Source organism: Photinus pyralis, unplaced genomic scaffold (assembly GCF_008802855.1).
Source record: "Photinus pyralis isolate 1611_PpyrPB1 unplaced genomic scaffold, Ppyr1.3 Ppyr1.4_LG1, whole genome shotgun sequence".
In the NCBI taxonomy this organism is placed as follows: Eukaryota; Metazoa; Arthropoda; class Insecta; order Coleoptera; family Lampyridae; genus Photinus; species Photinus pyralis.
The window spans coordinates 18,418,601-18,436,358 of NW_022170249.1; the positions used below are offsets into that span (position 1 = coordinate 18,418,601).

At 38.7% G+C, this 17,758-nt stretch overlaps 1 long non-coding RNA gene across 1 annotated transcript; it reads left to right on the plus strand.

Moving 5' to 3' along the window:
• Positions 1-462: 462 nt before the first annotated feature.
• Positions 463-2,379, plus strand: LOC116159769. The gene is made up of 6 exons (XR_004143050.1): positions 463-698; positions 753-952; positions 998-1,436; positions 1,484-1,695; positions 1,745-2,056; positions 2,349-2,379. It is a non-coding gene; the product is annotated as an uncharacterized LOC116159769 (long non-coding RNA).
• The last annotated feature ends 15,379 nt before the right edge of the window (positions 2,380-17,758 follow it).

Here is a 17,758-nt window from a genome sequence, read left to right on the forward strand (position 1 = left end):
TAAAATGCGTAGCATTTTTACCCACACATACGCCGAGTTTGACTAAAAAAAAAAGACTATCGATATATTGGTGCTTTTTTGAGCCGAATCAAAATTCTTTTCCTTTGTTTTTTGCATTTTATAAAATTCCAACATCACTTACAAACAACCCAAACTACAATCGCACAACGGTCGAGCTAAACAAAAAATTTACAAACTGAAAACCACAAAAAACGGCGTGTGATAACAAAACGCCGTGATCGGTAGGAGCGAGCGACGCGAGCTCCAATCCGATCTAGTTATAATTACAATAAGGAAACAACTCAAATTCGACCTTTTCGTAAATAATTTTAAATCGGCTCTGACGATTTTCACGAAATTTTTACACGAGCCTCGAATTCCGAAGCCGCGATTTTTACGATGGCGTTTCATTCTCTTTTTCTGTAAATTGTCCAAAACTTTTCCTCAATTAGCAATCAGTGCATTTTAATGACTTCATGTGTGTACATCATGTCCTGATATTTTATATGTTTGGGGTCAGGTAAATTGAATTGTAATTTCGAGATTTTAATTATGACGTTATGTATTTAATTTTAGATCAAATTGATGTGTTACCCAAAATTTTAATGTGTCTTGTTCAATATTTGTTGATGTATTTGTTCACCAAGAAATGGAGGGGGTCCACCATTTTGTTAACGACGTGTTTAGTGCACACAATTGTAAGCCTGTCTTTTTATGTAATTTTATCTTGCTAATCGTTAACCTTTTACCAGTGGTCCCACTGAGGAAGGACAGCAAACTGCGTTCGAAATATTTGGATTCCTAAATAAAAAACTAAACGAAGTCTGACTTTTGAGCCTACTCACCCTACAAACCTTCACTTCAACACCACTCAAGGCCGAAAGGGAAAAAACTGCTGTAGAACCTTCATCTACATGGCCCAGCTATAAAGTTAAAATACTTTCACGTTGTGGTAAGTTATTTAAATATGCACATTCCAAAATTAATGTGGATGTAGGCATTGCAGATAATTTTACGCAAGCGGATAGACGTGCTGCACGTGGTACAAGTGGTGATAATGTCTCATCACATGGTGAAGAAATTGGAAATACCTCGGGAAATACTCAAGTTCGTAAACCTCCACTACCTTATGCCTCTGAAGCTGAAACTAATTTCGAGAGCTACCAAAGTCCCACATAGCACAAAACATCTAAGCGGTATTCAACCATTTCCCAAAATCAAAACAACTGCACGAAACTTTAGTCAGCATTCACCATCTGTTTCTACTTCATCCTGCTCTACACCGTCTCGTTCCATGCTGTCGTCTCGGTCCGTACTATTAAGAAGTACCACAACACCTGGAATAGAAACATCCCATACTGAAATGTCACGCACACGTGTAAATGTTTGTGATGAGACTTTAACCCAACAGAAAGTGTGTTCATTGACGGATGATAGTAAAAATTTGGTATTTCTTAATAGGCTGTAATAGTTTTTTTTTTAGAATTTAAAGCGAAAGTATTGTCTGAGTTGGCATCTATTAAGTTGAAACTATCAAAAGTGCAACAGTTTATTGAAAGGCAGAAACATATGCCAAAGGATAACAAGGAAACTATAGAAACAGACTTTGATGCGAAAGATTTTCCTTTATCAAGTCATAATGATATCTTAAAAATGGAGGAAAAAGTAGAAAAGCAGGAGCATAAGAATGATCTAGTAAGATTAATTTTACTTTTACATGTTTTTGAATGCCATATTTTTTTAGATTGATTACCTGGGCAGGATTGGCGGTTATAGATTAGATGAAGTAACTAAACTTATTTTACGACGTCTATTTACTGACGAACTTGCATCGACATATAGTTGGTTAGGTGCCAAAAAAAAAAGAAGGCCATGTCAAACTTAAACCTAGCGACTGTTATTTTAAGTCTGTAAACTTAAAGTATAACTTTTAGATCATTTATCTTTTAGGTTCTGTTCGAAAAAACAATGTTGCCATAAATGCTACTGATAAAGACATCATTGAATGTATAAAGAATTGGCTGCGCCATGCGGGTACTAGGAACAACAATAATAAGTAAGTTAAATCACTATTTAACTTACTAGGTAGATGAAAGGCATTGTCCTAATACCCATCGGTAATTGTATTTTGTCACTTGAAAATCAACAAAAATATGAAAAGTGCTTTAATAGGTACTAAGAGGTGATTGCCCATTATATTTTCTGAAAATAAAAAAATATGATTCAACTTTTCCAAAATTTATCGAATTCCAAATTTTTTAAACTTTCTTGAATCATGATATTTTGGTTTATATACAATAATAAATTTTAACTAATTGACATATACATAATATGTAATTTTGTTTTAGGCAGAAGAAACAAGTGGAATAGTTGCTGGAGACATTTTATGTTGTTATTTTAATAAGCTTAATTTAAAATAAACCAATAAAGTCAAAATTTGGCAATTTTGTTTCTTAATGACCACCTATGGATCATTATTGTAAGACTAATAGATGTCCACTTCAGATATCTAATGGATATCTAAAAAATACTGGATATTGAGCGGACATATGGATGTACATTAGATATCCTATGGATATCATGGATATCCATAAAAGATATACATTGGAACAACATTAGATGTTTTTGTGCTATTGTGGGGCGATGGTGGTTCATCTAGTGACAGGGCAGCAACTCCGCCCTTAAGAGTGAATGAAATGAATGACATGTTGTAACGTTAATCTCATTAAATCCTTGTATGTTAATTGTGTTGCCTATTGTCCCTTTCCTATTTTGAATGTTTCGTGAACTTGACCCCTAATCCATTTTTGATAAATCCCGGTCACATTCCTTTCCCCTTATCTGTGTCACATTTTTACCCGTGGGTCAAGAGCATTCTGCATTAAGTATTAGAATCAAACACACGATTTTTGCCACTTTTCGCAATTATTATAAACTTGCATTGAATACCTTGATTAAGGATTAATTTTGGAAAGTTGGCTCAGTAGTTGCTACCCTTTAGTAATATTTTTGGTAGAGCTATATTTCGCTTCGGCGGATTAAATATCGGTGCACATGTTAAGAAGCTCGTAACACCTGCGAGGTAAATATTTAATAACCTGTTCCACATTTAGTTGACTTAGTACCTTTTAGCTTCTTTTTTTATACGCTGAATAACCAACGACCATTTAACATCTCTCGGCTGATCAACAAACCCTCAGGCATATCTAATCCTCTATCTGGCTGCTACAACATTCGATAAGAAGAGTAGGAGGCTGCAGATAAAGCTTACCCCTCGATTTAGTACCACCTGCTAAGGTGACCAGCCAATAAAGGTCAGAAGTTTCCTGTTTGTGTCGTCTATTGTTCCCATTTCGTGTCTTCCTATTTAATAATGTTAATGTTTATGTAAATTTCAATTATAACGTCCCTGTTGTTAAGAGGTTGTATCAAGGTATACAAAACTACAACTTTTATATAGTCATCCGTCTGAACTACTGCGACTCATTCGAACGTATAGTCAAATCACCTACTTGTGAAGCGTCAACAAGAGTTTTGCATACCCTAGGTTAGGTGACATATTGGGTAGCAAAGATAAAAGAAAGATCTTTCTCGTATCCCCTTGTGCCCTTGCAGTACAGTAACTATTTTTATAGAACCTTGTGTAGCCCGTTGCGTCCTGGTGTATCACTCCTCATTTAAACTAGGGAATTTATTTGCCAATATAAAAACCCTCCCGTTTATTGTTGTTTTATTTCTTGTTTGTAATAACCGAGTTGTCCTACAAACAATTGTTTTTAGAGCGGAGACAGTCACCACGATAACTGAATTACTCGATATTGTACGCTCTTGGCGCCCTGATCCTTTCCACCCTATAATTAAACCCACACCTGCTAGCTTGGGGAGTAACAGTTACTTTAGATCAGGATCCCTCGGATTGTCCTTGTCCATTATTTGTAGAATTTGTAATTCCTCCCGTTGCAATGTTAAAACAAATCAAACCCTGTTTTTTAAATTTTATTTTGTTTCTTATTTTAGTTAAATAAAAAAAATGTACGGGGGTAAAGATCTTTACGATGGAAATACAATTCCGCGCCCACAACGACGTACAAATACGCAATCAGTAGAAAAAGGTATGCAAATTAAAAACTTGTGGATTCGGGGGCCGGCCACCATTACCCCATATTCGATGCACATTTTCACATTCATTCTTCTTAGATGCCGAGAAAATTTTGTCGACGAACGGCAAAGGCTTCCTGGACCGCTGATCAATTAAGGGCTGCTACAACTGCCTTAAAAAATGGCAGAAGTATCAGAGAAGTATCCAGAGCGTTTAACATTCCTAGAAGTTCTCTTCAAAAAAGGTTGAAACAAAATCGTGTCTCTGAACCCTCTCTACGACGTGCCCCCGTATATTCAGCTGATGAAGAAAAACAATTGGCAGAACATGTAATACATCTGTCAAAACCCTTCCACGGCATTTCAAGGGAAGAGATCAAGAAGTGCGCTTATCTATTCGCCGAAATAAATAATATTACTTGTCCTTTCAACAAAAATAAAAAATCTGCAGGTGATGATTGGCTTTGGAACTTCCTGAAGCGCAATCCATCGGTGGTTTTACGTAAACCTGAAGCAACATCGATTAATAGAATTACCGCTTTTAATAAAGAGGAGGTTACCATATTTTTTAATAATTTGGACCAGGTTTTGAGTAAATATAATTTTAAAGTCGCACAGAATCTTCAATACCGACGAGACAGGCATCTCAACGGTACAGACACCAGGTAAAATACGAAAAAAGGTTTGAAGCAAGTGGGATTCGTGACCAGTTGGGAGCGGGGGAGGAATAAAACAGTGTAAGAAAACATCAAATTGATAACGTTGGAATTTTATTTGTGAAACATCCTGTACTATGTTTTGTAAAATCCCCTCGTTAGATGTCGCCTGTTGTCGTCCCCATCCTTTATTTGCAATCCCTTCTACATCTCCCACCTTGTTGTGTGTCCTATAAAAGGTGTTTGTAAAGTACCAGAGAGCACTTCCGATTAATTCCGTTCCTTGTTAAAAATCATCCCCCGAACCAGAACCAGGCTCCTGCCCGTTTCTGATAATTACTTTTAGTTTTGCCGTTTTACTCACCTGTTCCCGGGAAGATAATCCTGGTAGGGTAAATCCCTGCGGGCTTATAAAACCGGACACAGAACTAGTTCTTTGTATTCTTGCCTTCGGTCGGTCGACCGGACTGGAATCCAAAGAGCTTCCCTTCCGTGTTTGCCGTCTGATTCCACCGACTTTGAGTAGAGGTTGTTGGAACCGGGTGGAAGTTCCTCTGTAAGGGCCGTCGCCAGGTAAATCCTTGCCGACCTTATTCGAGAGCTATTACTTCCTGTTCAAGTCAACTCAGGTCGGGTTATTTCTTTGCTGAAGAACACCTGAAATATAACTGGTGGAGAAAGCTTCCTATACTTCCTTTACCTGATACCTCCTCGAGCCTTGATAAGCATCCGGGCTTATGTGGTAATAACTCTTCATCATTACAGCGAACTAGTAGCACTTGCCACATCCACCGCACGTGTCCAGTTGGGGAAAAGAAAACGCCCTACCAGACCCCAAGGTCAACCGGGGATTTGACAGACGGTGGAGGTGTCTCCGTACCCAACATCGGGATTTAAATATTTGAATTTTTTAATTTATTTTATTTTATTAATTAAACAATTTCAATCAATACGAATTTCGATCACTGGCCAGCCGGCTGGAGCTACCCGAAGGCAGAACCCCGTTCTGTTTACAACAGTTGTTTGTGCAGTTAATGCGTCGGGTATGTTTGTACCCCCGATGTTTATTTACGGTCGGAAGCGAATGAATCCACTTCAAAAAGGTGGCCCACCTTTATTCTTGCTCTGAAAAGGGCTGGATCACAGAAGACATTTTTTTGCAATATTTGAAGCATTTTCAGCAATTTGTCAAAGCAACTCTAGATGATCCAGTGTTACTTTTAATGGACAACCACTCCACACATTTCACTTTGCAAGCTTACGAATTTTGCAAGACCAACGGGATCATACTACTAATCATACCGCCACACAGTTCCCATAGACTCCAACCCCTAGATGTGAGTTTCTATGGCCGATTAAAAACCGCCTTTAACACCGAGTGCAGCAAATTTTTAAAAAACCATCCGCATGAGAGAATTACTCCGTTTGAAATTGCAGAACTCTTTAGTAACGCCTTTGTAAGGGTAACGACTCCAGAGAAGGCAATTAAGGGATTCCTCGCTACTGGAATTTGCCCCTATAATCCAGATGTGTTCACACAAGAAGATTTTGAGCCAGCGGAACTCCACGGAAGAAACGAAGCTCATGAAATAAACAACGTTTCGATAAACGATAAGTCGACCAAATAAAACAACTTTAGTGGAGAAGGCAAACAAGAAAATAGCAAAACAGAGTTCTCTTAAAAAGGGCTACAAAAGGAAGATTTTCCATCCAGATACTAAAGAAAAGAAGGAACCGAAGCAGGAACCTTGTAAAAGATCGAACCTGCCAAGAGGAAAGGCTAAGACATATAACGAACTTAGTTCTGGAGACTGTTATGTTTTATCGCCGCTTTGGCGATAACGCATAAGAATTCAAACACATAATTTAATAATTCACTTATAAGGCCAACTGATACACCCTGGCAGTTACAAGCTAACAATATTATATATATATATATATATATATTTATATATATATATATATATATATATATTGCTGTGTTATTTTGTCTGGCAGGACGAAATTTTGGGATCCTTAACTAGAATGGACAAGGGCGGTTTCCTGTTTCAATGTAATTAATTTTCTTAATTTAAATTTTTGTTTTGTATCGTTCGTTAAGTACTTCAACAGAAATTATTGTTACGAAAAAGAGGTCAGGGTTTGTATTGTTTACATTTTAATCTCATTTTTGATTTTATTTAACGTAGATTTCTGAGAATTTTATATCGCTTTTATTTTGTTATCATTGTAAACGCTTAATTTAATTGACAGGTGGATGTTATTTATCGCCTTTTCATTGTACATATTTAAAAGATAGAAAATTCTATTTTCCTAGTATTTTAATTTTGTGTTATCTCTTAATGTCGGTTAAAAATTGATTATAAAAATAATTTCTATCTCTAGTTTAACTTACCTTAGTGGGGAAATTTTCTGTTGTCAACTGCATATCATTGGCTAGTTTAATTTGTAAGAAGGGTTTCCACCTTAAATAGAACGGACTGAGAAGAGGAAGGGCTTTTTGCCAAGTTCAGAGCGGAACTACGTTTGTTTGAAAATTGAAATCAGCGTCTTGCGAGATTAGGAGTAGATCCACGTTTGTTGAAGTTTAAAGTTTGTTTTGGGAGTTTGGAAGTTTTTATCGTCAGTTTGTTGCCAGTCAGGGCAGTTTTTGAGTTGAGTGAAATTTGTTTATTTCGCTTCGGCGAGTTACCGCAGTAGTTTGGATTTGTGTAGAGGCCAGCAGTTTTGGAAGTTTGTGGAGTTTCCGTTTTACGGAGTAACAATCCGAGTTTGCGGCAGTTTTTGGAAGTTTAGACCTTCAGAAAAGTGCGTCACTAAATGTGTCGGCGCCGGCTTGAGTGTTGTTTTGTGTAAATTTGAAATTTGTTGTTTTTGTTTGTGTGTACCGTATATGGGATTAGCAGTTTTGGACATGTACCGAATGTAAGTAAGATTAAGTTTTAATTGTAGTTTTTTCTTTGTAATAATTGTTTGTTTTCCTTGTTTTTTTTTTATTGTGTAACCATTAAAACTGAAATTTGTAATTCTCACATTAATTTCTGTGTTTTTCTTTCGAACGATTTCATTTCCTTTAATTTACTGTTTTCTTGGAATACTTGTCCAAGGTCCATTTTATATTTTTTTAGATTGATTTGGAATTTAAGGTATTTGGTCTAACTCACTATCTGAGAAAAGAGTTGAATTCCTCCTCTGTGCTGGGGAGAAGTTTTGTTCCGATAAATATAAGGGTTTGAGCTAGCTAGGTTTTGTTAGGTGTTGTGTACGGTCTTTTTGGCCCACGGACCGGTATGCACAGCAATATATATATATATATATATATATATATATATATATATATATATCCGGCATTTTGCAAAATCCCTAGGCATTTCGCGAAATGCAGCAAAGTGAGAAATGGAGCTCGAATTCGCACCTTGCCTGCCTCTCTTTAGGGATTTCGCGAAATGCCTAAACATGCAGGCAAAGTGCAAAGGCTTCGTCATTTCCCACAGATTACGCGTACAGCGTTGCCATTTGATTGTACGACGATTGCGATTTTATATAAGTACATACGAATTTCTTCTCGATCGAACATCAATATGGTTGAAATAAAAATATTGCAAATTACACTGACGTATTGGGTGTTTGAATGCAATTACAATCTGTACTCCTTCTCTTACGGCTAACCGGTGCGTGGTAAAAGAAATAGAATTAGTACTAAAGAGAATATAATTTTCCACTTAGTATGTTGGCTGGTTTAAAATGGCCAAGAAAAATATGTTAGTAGCTATATTTGTAAACAATATTTGGTTTCAAAAATAAAACGCCATGCGTGTTGAATATATCAGATTGGGGAAGGTATACTAACGCAGTAATCTAATTTGTTATTAGTAGTTTTAATATGTTAGTTTTTTTAAGCAAACAGCTGAGGTTGACTTTGAGGAAGATGGCGAGGAGGATGATGAAGTCATCTTTGAAAGAACAACAGAAGAGTTGACCGACTTTGAGATAGCTGGAGGTTCAGGAGAATTGACTCCTACTGAAGGTGCTTGTACACCAAAGCAGCGCAAAAGACCATTTCAGATCCCGAGCAATAATGCAACAGTGGCAGCATTAATTAATACAGCTGTGCAGTCACTAGAAGACCACAGAAAAAAGAAAAGGAGTGAAACAGGAGATGAGTTTGATGTGTTTGGAAGGTTTGTTGATAGCCATAAAAATAAACATTGTTTATTTATTCATTTTCAGAATGGTTACAACAGAATTAAGGAAGATGAAGGACAAAAAACAGATTTGTAAAGCAAAACAAAATATCTTTAGCATAATAATGAATGCGCAATTAGAAGAATCTTAATTTAATCTATTTCTTAAATAATAGGGTGTAATTAACAATAATAACTGTGGTAATAATATTATATACTTTATGCCAGATCGTTTTGCCAATCCACAGCTCCTACTCCATTTACATATTCTAAATTCTCCTGGCGATTATTTAATGCTGATTGATTTGCTCTATTACCAGCCTGTTTGCTTAAGGCATATGAAAATCTAAGTCGTTTGTCTATATTCTGCTCATTCGTGTAATTATTTGGACATGTGCTTCTCAAAAAATTATGCAAAGCAACACATGCTAATGTTATAGTTTCCACTTTAGAAGGATGTAAGTTAATAGTAGTCAAAAAAACTCGAAACCTGTTCACAAGAATACCAAAGGCATTTTCAACTACTCTTCTTGCTCTGCTTAAACGGTAGTTGAAAATACGCTGTGGCCACGTCATATTCCTGAAGGGATAAGGTTTCAAAATGTGTTGAGACAATGGAAAAGCTGCATCAGCAACGATCACATATGGTACAGGTTTTGTACGACCTGGTAACGTTGTTTCCTGGGGAAAATTTAATTTATTTGTTGCGATCGCTGAAGCCAATGTACTTGTTCGAAATACACCCCCATCGGAAATTCTACCATTTTTTCCACAATCAACGTAGATAAATTTATAATCAGCATCAACCAAACCTAACAGAACAATACTATGCGAGCCTTTGTAATTAAAATAGGCAGACCCTTCATTTCCAGGTGGTCGTATTAATATATGTTTCCCATCCAAAGCTCCTAAAACATGTGGTAGATTCCATCTTTTTGCGAATTGGTCTGCTATTTTAAGCCATTCCACAGTTGTATTTGGAACCTAAAATAAAAAGTCCAGTAATAGACCGGGAGGCAGCGTACATAGTAACTAAACCATAAGCGACAAGAAATTCGACAATACAGGCTGAAAGTACGTTGAAAACTAGTAATAAAATCACCAGTCTGCCAGTCGTAAGTGGCAGCATTAACTTGAGGGCGGCGCTGAAAAGTGATTCTTTTGGAGATCAACTAAATTACTAAACTATATACGGGCCACGGAAAAGATTTATGTCCAGAAATGCCATTTTTTCCATAGTTTTCAAATACGCTATGGCAGACGATATCAAGTGCAGCGTTGGGGGCGACAGACGGCCCCCAATGTAGAGAAAAACACCCCTGAACTAAACCATGAGGGCCGTATAAAAATTATACATTAAAAAATTCCTCTTTTTGTCACTACTTTAAAATATATCCTGGCAGACGATATTAAGTGTAACTTTAATAGTGGCAGACGTCTTAGAAGTTAAAAAATTTAGGTACAGTAAATCCCTGCGAGTGGGAGCGTGTGAGAGATAAGCGCGCGAGAGCATAACGAACAGAGATAGCGATAGGATACTGACTAGTGAGATCTTTCAAACCATTTGATTCTAAACTTCTCATTCACATAGTTCCATCCACTTCAATCAGACGGATTGTAGAAAGTCAGACATTTTTCGGTGGCATTCGCCCAAACTGCGATGAACTAAACCATGAGGACCATACACAAGTCATACATCCGGTAAATGCGTGAGAACCCGGTAACGCGTTACACACATCCAAGGTTGGTATATTACAGGTTGCCTCGTAACTGCAATAATGGGGATCAAGTCGTCTGCTCGTGACGTCACTGGTAGCCACTCAAATTTCGTTACCTTGTCATTACTTGTCATGTGACATACGCGTAAGGTTATAAATATTGAACCTGTGCATTCAGAACCTAGAAATATTATTAAAAGGGTCGTGGAATTCTTTGACAAACAGAAAGCTGCCGTATGTGGGCATTTCCTTTGGAAAAGGCTACAGAGCTAGCTGCTGCTGTGACGGCAAATCAATAAAACTCATAACTAAATTAGGTAATGTTAATTTCAATTTCAATTATTGATGGAACGTAGCAACATTGTTGATTGGCGGTCACGATATTTACGGAAAATGAAAGAAAATGATGCTTTAGGGAAAAGCGGGTCGGCAGAAGATGAACGTGTTTAAAACTGACCGAAGCAGGAGGATCATATGGTCTCGTTGATACCGCCTATCTCATCTACAAATCGAAGACTTAAGTGTAGAGACGATATAAACTGTGACTATGCAATTGATTGTTAGATGAAGCTGTTTATCTTTCACGGTAAACACTGGTACATCAGACGAAGATTGACTGTATTATATAACGATTTATAATTACTAAATTTTAAAATATAAAATGAATATTTGTGTTTCACTAGTTAAACGATTCAAACCTCATCAAAGAACTGTAAACAATAGCTACGCATCAAATTTTCCAGCTGTATGGCTGCATGCATTTATTATTTCGTTTAAATCGTGGGATACCAGTGACGTATTCGCGCCTCGATTGCTATTGGTCGATAGTTACGAGGCAACCTGTAATATACCAACCTTGACACACATCAACATCCAAATTCACGAACATCACTCGAAGATTTACGAGTTTCTGTGTGTTATTGGAAAAGAGACCTACCTACTTCCATCTATACCTTGATGGTATTAGAGTCAATATTTTACTTACATTTCCTAAAGCAATAACAGCAATATCCATATCGGAAGCGTTAATAATGACTTCGCTGCTTGTTGGTAGTTTACCAAGATGGTAAATTATTCGAGAATCTGCCTCTTAGTGGCTGCAGCACAATGCAGTTTTTACCACATCATCTTCCCTTGTCACAAATATTATAGCACTTATCTTTATATGTGGCAAACACAACTTTCCTTCCAAGTAAAGCACAACAGGTCTTTTTTGACCATGAACGGTATAAGTAATCTATAAAAGAGGCTTTGAGCTATCATTGCGAAGTGGTTTTATGAAATTTGCAGGCTGCTTCTGTGGAAACAGCAATTGAGTAGGATTGTAATCTTTCCTGATTTTGATCCCAACGATCATGTTCTGCATCCTTCATGGAAGGGGTCACTATCTGTCAAAAGTAAGATGAACTTCTCTCGCTGACACAGCACAAATCTTGCCGAGGATGTGTTCAGAAAATCGCTCAAAGGTTTACCAGAGATCTTTAAAAAGATGCAAAAAAAATAATCCATCGATTAAAACAACATCTACAACTGGCGATAGACTAGGAGCACTTGGAGAGTCATACTTCCGAAAAAGTCTCAGCAAAACAAACTTGACTATTTTAATCATCGACCCATCAATGTTGCATAGAGGCAACGGCACTGGAGTCAGAAGATAGTTTAGAATGAGCTGAGGGTCTATCTTCTTTTCTCTTCAGGTTTTCTGTTTCTCAGTGTGAAAAGAATTCAAGAAATACCGACAATCTTATCGCGAAATAAACAATTTATTATTTTCCCTCATTTAATTCGTTTGGTAACTCCATGCGGTGCGTAAATCTATACCTATCTCTGTTCGTTATGCTCTCGCGCGCTTATCTCTCACACGCTCGCACTCGCTGGGATTTACTGTACCTAAATTTTTTAACTTCTAAGACGTCTGCCACTATTAAAGCTACACTTAATATCGTCTGCCAGGATATACAGGGTGATTCCTATAGTACCTGCCACCGTTTGGGAGCGTATAGGGGGTGCCTAGGGGAAGTCTTTTCATATAGGACACTTGGGGTCGGAAATCCAAAATAAGGGCGCCAGAACCAAATTTATCTTCTGGAATTTCACGCCTGTATGTAGGCAACCCAACCGACCGACGTTTCGCGCGGAGCGATGCAGAGCGAGTTAGCGCGAGGAAGCGACATGGGAGGGAAGGAGGGAAAACGACAGTCAAAAGCAATAACGTTTACAAGTGTTCAACGTGGCCACCGTTGTTCTCAATGCACTTCCTACATCTAGCCAACCACTCCCCTCGAACTCGCGTGAAGACTCCTATGTCCTGGCGAACAGCCTCTCCGGCCATGACGACGCGCGCAATTAAGTCCTCTTCGGATTCGACGGGAGTCTCGTAGACGTGCGCTTCCATCACACCCCACAAGTAAAAATCTAATGGGGTGATGTCGGGCGAGCGGGCAGGCCACTCCACCGCACCTCCACGGCCGATCCATCTGTCCGGATAGGTTTGGTCCAAGTGTTCCCTCACCTGCCGCCCGTAGTGAGCAGGGCACCCATCGTGCTGGAACCAGCGGTCCCAGTACAAGTTCACTGGAACATCCATTAAAAGTTCTGGTAGCACCTCGCGCAGGAAAATCAGGTAATTATGGGCATTTAGACGCGGAGGGAGGATGTAAGGCCCCAGTAGGTTGTCCCCCAGGATGCCAGCCCAAACGTTTAAAGAAAACTTGTCCTGGTATCCTCGCGTAAACGTTTCATGAGGATTGTGCTCCGCCCAGTAGTGGCTGTTACGAGGATTGAAGGTCCCCTCTCTTGAGAATCCTTTCTCGTCAGTAACTAGCACGCTCCTCAGAAAGTTCGGATTAGCTTCTTCCTCCTGGACGACTAAGTTGCAGAATTCCAGCCTCCTTTCATGGTCACCCGGCCGTAACTCTTGCACTTTCTTAAACTTATAGGGGTGTAAGTTGTTGTTGTTGGCGATGTTCCACACTGTGTGTTGACTACAACCCACCTGATCTGCTACAAGTCGAGTTTAAACAAAATTCTGATCAAGTGTCAGCCACACATCGCCGCCTGAGATCGCTCCGTGTGCACCGCCGGCCGGTTGGGTTGCCTACCTACAGGCGCGAAATTCCAGAAGGTAAATTTGGCTCTGGCACCCTTATTTTAGATTTCCGACCCCAAGTGTCCTATATCAAAATACTCCCCTACGCACCACCTACACGCTCCCAAACGGTGGCAGGTACTATAGGAATCACCCTGTATATTTTAAAGTAGTGACAAAAAGAGGAATTTTTTATGTATAATTTTTATACGGTCCTCATGGTTTAGTTCAGGGGTGTTTTTCCCTACATTGAAGAGCGTCTTTCGCTACCAACGCTGCATTTGAAATCGTCTGCCATAGCATATTTGAAAACTATGGAAAAAATGGGATTTCTTGATACAAATCTTTTCCGTGACCCTTATAGTTTGGTAATTTAGTTGATCACCTAAAGAAGTCACCTATTCAGCGCCGCTCCAAGTTAATGCTGCCACTTACGACTGGCAGACGAGTGATTTTATTATTAGTTTTCAACGTACTTTCAGCCTGTATTGTCGAATTTTTTGTCGCGTATGGTTTAGTTACTATGTACGCTGCCTCCCGGTCTATAATAAAAACTGAATTTACAAATCAGTTTCATCCCTTTACCTTCATAAAATCTTTTTTTTAATTCTTATATATCGCACAACACACCTCTGGAATCATTTCAGAAATGGAACGAAAACGAAAGACTTTTATAAGTTTCGCCAGTAGCTAGATAACGTAGAGTTATCGTAAGCCTATCTCGAGCCGAAATTGCGTTTCGGAATTTTATATCTTCTTTTTCAATGTCTTTCTTTATGAGATTTAAAAGTACCTCAAATGTATGTTCGTCCATTCTTAAAAAATTCTGGAAATTTTCTTTGTCTGTTGCAGCCAATTCCTCATGTACCAGATGACTACTTCCACGATGATTGACCCTTTCTTTAATCCATGGTTTTACCCACCACCTTCTTTGCCTTCGTAATAAGAGAGCTGCGGATGCACCAATTATAATATGAAGAAGAATTTCTTCGTAATCCATATCTAACAGTATTTAATTTGGTTTCGTAATTAACACACAATAATCACTTATGTTTTGGTTAGTTAATACCAACCATGCTTTAACAGTTGGTGGAAGATGAAATCTCTAGAGAGATTTTTACAATATTTTTGTCATGCAGCAAAAACTGCACAGGTCTGAATCTGTGCAAAATAATTCAAGTTGAGCATCAAAAACTGCAGCGACTAAATGCTGCATGAAAATGCATAAGTGTGAATGCCACTTAACAGTTCTAATTTTCATTATGCAACCGTATGATATAATGAACGATTTAGACGTGCAGTACATGGTGACATTTTGGGTATGTTTACGACATAGGAGTAGAAAAACACTTTTTCCCTCGATGGAATACATCGTAAGTTTTGTAGTAAGTACAAATTAAAATTTTTGACAGTTATCACGTACCTTGTTTTCATGACTACCGTGATTTTAACAAAGTACACATTTTGACTACCTAGTTTCGCAAAATAATAATTAAACGTGCAACTAGACGTTAATAATTTGCATATCATAAAACGCGGAAAAAATCCTCTTTCCAATGGTGGAAAAAAAAAGGAAAAAGGCCAACGTGTTTCATTCCTCCGGCACCCCTGACTACAGGGATACCGGAGGCGGGCTGCTCAGGGCTTCCTGGCCCTCTTCAGCCAGAGAACGGGATTGTAAGGATGGGTAAAGTTAGGGATGGGAACGGAAGGAACGGAGTTAGGGTCCTGAGGGGGAGAGTACTGCTCCAGCATTCGCCTCGTAGATTTCAACATAATGCTAGCTGCTAGCATTATGTGAAGCTACGTATGTCTGAGGAAAACCCCCTGACAAAACCCCAGACAGAGCAGTCGGCAGCGGGATTCGAACCCACAACCTTCCGAATAGCATCGGTGAGCGCATCCACTGCGCCACGTGCCTCGGTTTCCAATGGTGGCATTAAGAACTCTCCAAGTTAATTTGGGGAGCAACAATCTGCGAAAAACAGTTTCCCATGTTAATTCCCTATGTTCGGTTTGAAAGTATTCACCCGGTATAATAACCATCGATCATCGGGTGCTTGAAGAATAAACTGTTTAATTTGCTCTTTTGTAAGAACTTTGGCCTTTTTTGGAATGTAACGCTTATTTTTACGTTTCAGAAACGCAATCACTTTATGAAATCTACAAATGAACGGACGTATGTAGCATAAATATATCGGTAGTAAACCTACCTACGAACTTGAATGTTTTCACGTACTTCCAAACAACTTTTTAGCATGGACCATTTCGACCACAAGCTAGAGGGACTAAATTTCTTTGTCAATTGAATTAACATATGTAAGAAGCACATCCATCCTCGGTCACCACTGTTATGTATTTATTTTATTTTTATTTTATTATCCCTCTCTTGTTTTGGGCCCTCAACAGGCATGCGCCCAATTACAGAGTGACCCGCATAATGCTATTTAGAGGTGCCTCTGCAGAAGGTCTTAAGATGGTCTATACTACTCCGGTATTTACCTTACGAATTAGGAAAACTGCAGGAAAACCTAATTCGGAGTAGCCGGTAGAATGCTCGGAACTGGTCTAAGGTAATTTCCATCTCCGCAAAGTAGATAGTATCTAAGGTAGTTCCAATGTATTAAGAACGACGACTGCAATAGTAGTAGTAGAAAAATGGAAGATAGAAAGTACGACGAGATTCCGGTGTGTGTTATTATTCAAATTCCGATTACTTTCAAGCAGTTTTGAAGCCTTAGGCCACTCCAGCATTCCCATACATACATAACAATTGGCGACGAGGTGAAAGGAAAAGAAGGAAGGAAGAGCGATCCTGATCCCTAAAGATGTACATACGTACCTTTCAAGTTACACGACCACATTCCATGTAATCAAAATGGCCGAAACCGATGTAAGTAAATTAGTACAAGTTCTAAATGCGTTTGTCACCCAGATGCAACAAATTCAAATTCCTGTTCCTAACGCAATACCTAATCCCACACAATTAAGCTCCACCAGTAACACTAATGATGTTCTCTTATCACAATCATTACGATTTGAACCATTCAACGACGAAATTGAATCGTTTACCACGTACCGACAACGACTTGAAAATTTCTTATCAATTAAACAATTAAATGCTCAAACTGCCGAAGGAGAGAACGCACGAACAAAAGTGTTGATAAATTGCTTAGGTAGCAAACACTATCAATTATTGTGTAGTTTAACAGCTCCAGATCTCCCATCTAGAACCGAGGCATGTGGCGCAGTGGTCGCGCTCACCGATGCTATTCGGGAGGTTGTGGGTTCGAATTCCGCTGCCGACTGCTCTGTCTGGGGTTTTGTCAGGGGGTTTTCCTCAGACATAAGTAGCTTCGCATAATGCTAGCATTATGTTGAAATCTACGAGGCAAATGCTGGAGCAGTACTCTCCCCCTCAGCACCCTAACTCCGTTCCTTCCGTTCCCATCCCTAACTTTACCAATCCTTACAATCCCATTCTCTGGCTGAAGAGGGCCAGGAAGCCCTGAGCAGGCCGTCTCCGGTATCCCTGTAGTCAGGGGTGCCGGAGGAATGAAACACGTTGGCCTTTTTTTTCCCCATCTACAAAGAATTACAACGACTTGATCAAAATGTTGGAAAATCATCTGTGTCCTAAACCAAATATGCTAATAGAACAACACAAATTTCTATCAAGATTTCAGTCATCCGGAGAGTCAATTTCGCAAGATATCACAAATTTAAAGCACCTTTCTGTTACGTGTAAATTTTTTTTATTGTCCGAATACCAATTGCGGAAAACCTGTAGGTGAAATTTTTCTGCGAGCCGAGTTTATAAGAGGTTTATACAGTACAACTATACGTGAAAAGATATTGCAAGAAAAGGATATATCTTTTGAAAAGGCTGTAGAAATAGCATTAGCAATGGAAGCATCACAAGCAGGTAACCGCGAAATTTCAAACACCAATTCAACAACTTCACAAATATGTCGTATATCAAGAGCAGACAACCTAAGGAACGGCCTGTCCATT